Here is a 4,260-nt window from a genome sequence, read left to right on the forward strand (position 1 = left end):
CCCGATTGGGGACGAGCCCTGAATCATGGAAATAACTTCACTGATGGAGCGGTAAAAACATTCTTTTTGTGAAGCAGCAGCCAAAGCTTGTAAAACTGCCTAAGTCACGTTGTCTTTTAACTTAGGCAAAATAAAACCGCCTAAGTCCCACTTTTGACTTAGGCAGTTATACTAAAGGTGTAAAATCACATGACCTGTTCAACTGAGAATTCACCAAGAGGAGCTGATTTAGGCAAGAAAATACTTTTTGTCAAAAAATGACGTAGGCGATTATTTTAGGAAGGTGACGATACGATATCAACGATGAGGCAAAAGTGTTTTTTGTGCCCTGGGGACTAACTGACAGGCTGAGGTTGTAAGGCAAGGCCACTTTATTTCTATGGTACATTTCAGCAACAAGGAAACTCAAAGTGCTTTACACGAAACATTAAAGGGCAATCAAAAACAGAAAATACAACAGGCTAAAATATAATAATATACAAATATAAGAATATAAGTTACAGTGAGTAAGAAATGAATAATTATTCAATTTAATATAGTCCAGTAGCCAGCCCATAGAGCCCCATTGTAAACCCGGAAATGTTGAGTACACCAAAGTTTTATTGCAGAAATGTGAAGTATGGGTCCCCAGCATACGGAAACTAATGGATGCTAATTTACATGTTGAGCAATTTGCATAATTAGCATATATAGCATATTAGTTAACGTCCAGTTTGACCACATATTTTGCACGTATGGCCAATTCTACAATATGTGAATGGTTTAGGGTTTTACAGGATGCTGATTTCTTTTCTGGCATTTTCAGATTTCAAAGAGCTAATTTTATTACTTATTGTGATTTATTTTGGTAAGTTCCAATTACTTTCAGGCATAATTATAGGTTATTTTTATGGTAAACACAATCTTACATTTCAGAATCATAAGTGTTTTTGTGAATGTTGATGCATTGTTCTCAGGGTGTAGTTAAGATGAATCCCCTCCTGACACTTTTGAATATCCAATGCTTTTAGATAAATGATGAATCTTTGTTAATTAGCAAAATTAGCACAATTAGCAGAATCGGCCAGATCGACAATAGATTTTGCACTGTGCAATCAGTTTCTACAATATTGGAGTGGTTTAAGAGAGTTTAGAGGATGCTGAATTCAATTCTGGCACTTTCAGACTTCAAAATGGTAATTCTATAATAAATTTGGATTAATTTAGACACATTTTTGGACCATGGAGCGTGAGATTGGTCGGAGAATCGGAGCAGCCGGTGCAGTATTACATTCCGTTTATCGCACCGTTGTGACAAAAAGAGAGCTGAGCCAAGGCAAAGCTCTCGATCTACCGGGCAATTTTCGTTCCTACCCTCACCTATGGTCATGAAGGCTGGGTCATGACCGAAAGAACGAGATCAAGGGTACAAGCGGCCGAAATGGGTTTCCTCAGGAGGGTGGCTGGCGTCTCCCTTAGAGATCGGTGAGAAGCTCAGTCATCGACGAGGAGCTCGAGTAGAGCCGCTGCTCCTCCGTCGAAAGGAGCCAGTTGAGGTGGTTCGGGCATCTGGTAAGAATGCCTCCGGCGCCTCCCTAGGGAGGTGTTCCAGGCACGTCCAGCTGGGAGGAGGCCTCGGGAAGACCAGGACTAGGTGGAGAGATTATATCTCCAACCGGCCTGGGACGCCTCGGATCCCCCGTCTGAGCTGTTGATGTGGCCCGGGAAAGGGAAGTTTGGGGTCCACTACTGGAGCTGCTGCCCCCGCGCCCAGATACCGGATAAGCGGATGAAGATGGATGGATTGTTGTCAGACATGGGGCTTCAACTGTTCACATTCTCAGTGATGACAGTGATGTCTTTGTGCTTATGTTTATTGGTGTTGGAAGGCTGGTATCACAACTAACCACAGATGGAAAAAAGGAATGGCACTGTTCTCAGCATAAATGCAACTGCAGAGAATCTGGGTGACCAATGTGTTCCATTCTGGCCATGCATGCTGTTTCGGGTGTGATACAACCTAATATCCTGTTGCAAAGGGGTAGGTGTCTGCACTCAAGGCCATGAGAGTCGTACCTAGCTTCTCCACTGTTTTGGAGAGGCAGAAGCCACAAATTTACAGATCCCAAAAGCAACGAGGGCTTTCTTTCTGGCTCTGTACAATCAGAGGAACTCTGTAACCTTGGATGCAGCCCGGTATGAAATTTACCGAAAGTGCAAAAGGCCCCCAGCACTGAAGACACTATCTCCTACAGAGCGCAATACGTGCCTTCATGGAAGACATGCCCCCCTACAGGTACGGCTATAGAAAGCAGCAGACAAGCCTGATCCATCGGCTTTGGATATCACCTTATTTGGATGGGACAAGAAGATGGGCCTAAAGGAAGGAGAGGAACGGATTATGCCCATCCAGGATTCAAGTCCAGTTGCTCCTCCTGCTCTGTTAGATGTGGTCAGCTGTGGTTGCAAAGCCGGGTTGAAACCTAGCACACCAGCTCAGTGCAGGTCTGGCCTGTACCAGTTATTGTTCCTGCAAAGGCAATGATGGTATATGCTGCAACATACTTACACAACACCAAGAACACAAAGAGAGGGATGAAGGGTCTGGAGAAGATGACAGAACAGACGAGGATAGTAAAGATGATGAGGCTGCCTTTTGTTAATTAATTGTGAGGCATAGCAGTTTGCCTGCAGGTGGTAGCCAGTGTGTGCTTTGTGTAGTGCGGTGTTGAGGCCCTCTTGGTTAGCCTTGCGTCTGGTGGGCTGACCCGGTTTGCCCAGACTCAGTTTTAACTAGAACTGCACGCAGTTTCAACGGGGTCCAAGCCTCCCCGCGCCAGTCGTCCCCAGCGACCCGGGGGAAATGTTCTATGTTGATTAGAGCGCCCCCGAAGGGCCTGTCTTTACCAAATTTGGCAGTGAGCCTCCGGGCGGTGGGCGAAACAATCATTACCGGTTTGGTTTTTATAGCATTTACTGTGGCAGAGATATTGCAATTGCAAATTCCCCATTTAAACGCATTGACTTTGTCCACAAAACCAACAAACGTCGATTATAGCGCCCCCTAATGGTCCATCGTTACCAAATTATGTATGAAGCTTCCGTGCGGCATGCCAAACAATCACCCCAAGTTTGGTGTTGATACCACGTATTTTGGCCGAGATATGGCAAAGTTTGTTCATGAAAAACACACTTTTTTGTATTTGTGGCGCCCCCTAGCGGCCAATGTTCGTCAAATTTGGTACAGAGCCCCAGGGGGTCATAGCAAGTAATATTCTAAAGTTTGGCTTTGATAGCATTTATTTTGGCCTGGATATGGCAAAGTACGTTCATGAAAAAACATTGTTTTTGTGTTTGTAGCGCCCCCTAGTGGCCAATGTTCGTCAAATTTGGTACAGACCCCCAGGGGGTCATAGCAAGTAATATTCTAAAGTTTGGCTTTGATAGCATTTATTTTGGCCGAGATATGGCAAAGGAAATGTTTCCATAGCTGGCTACACAAATTTGTTTGCGTGTAACACGCGCAATTTTTATCCTATAAAAATTGTTTATACAACTTTGTGTCAGGTCGGTCTGGAGATGCTATGTGCCAAGTTTCATGCAGATCCATTGCACGGTCTCGGAGGAGTTAGAAAAAGTAGGTTTTTGATAAATCGCGATTTTTCACGCATAAAAGTCTAGGCGGAAATGGGCGTGGCCTTATCACGAGATTCAGTAGGATCCAGGGAACGCGTGGATGTAAGGTTTATAAATTTCCGATGTACGGTTTGGGAGTTATAGGGCCAAACATGTTTTTTCTCTGCTATAGCGCCACCTAGTGGTGGAAGTGTGCCAATTTTTTTGGCTGAGGTCTTTGCGGACTTTCGGACCAGTCCTGAAAATGGCGCGTCGCCACCATGTACGGTCTAGGCTGCAGCACCACTTTTATGCGGAGAAGAATAATGAAGAAGAAGAAGGAAACCTAGCGAAAACAATAGGGTTCCACAGCCCTGCTGTGTGAACCGCGTATCGCCTTGCGATACCGCGGTGCACGCATCCTCGGGCTTGGACCCCTAATTATTGCATTTGGCGGAGTTTTAACTGGGTCCTTGTTGGATCTTGCGACTTGCGGACCAACATGGGCAGCCATTAGGACGTTGCCCTAGCGACTTGCGGGGCCTGTCTTATATGGCATGTATAAAGTGTATATTTGTACATAGTTTGTTGATCACACATGGTGATGGCCTTAGGTGAGGTCATCTGATTGGGTGTCTTAAAGAGCTACCCCATTAATATGTATTG

At 44.9% G+C, this 4,260-nt stretch overlaps 1 protein-coding gene and 1 long non-coding RNA gene across 6 annotated transcripts in view; both read left to right on the forward strand.

The window, feature by feature from the left end:
- ntm (neurotrimin) overlaps positions 1-4,260 on the forward strand; it is a 537,242-nt gene that overhangs the window by 442,175 nt on the left and 90,807 nt on the right. The window lies entirely within an intron of this gene.
- LOC116700858 (uncharacterized) overlaps positions 409-4,260 on the forward strand; it is a 4,602-nt gene continuing 750 nt past the window's right edge. Inside the window, exon 1 of the long non-coding RNA XR_004334757.1 lies at positions 409-538. This is a non-coding gene — a long non-coding RNA (uncharacterized LOC116700858). The remainder of the gene's footprint in view (positions 539-4,260) is intronic.

Source organism: Etheostoma spectabile, chromosome 13 (assembly GCF_008692095.1).
Source record: "Etheostoma spectabile isolate EspeVRDwgs_2016 chromosome 13, UIUC_Espe_1.0, whole genome shotgun sequence".
Lineage (NCBI taxonomy): Eukaryota > Metazoa > Chordata > Actinopteri > Perciformes > Percidae > Etheostoma > Etheostoma spectabile.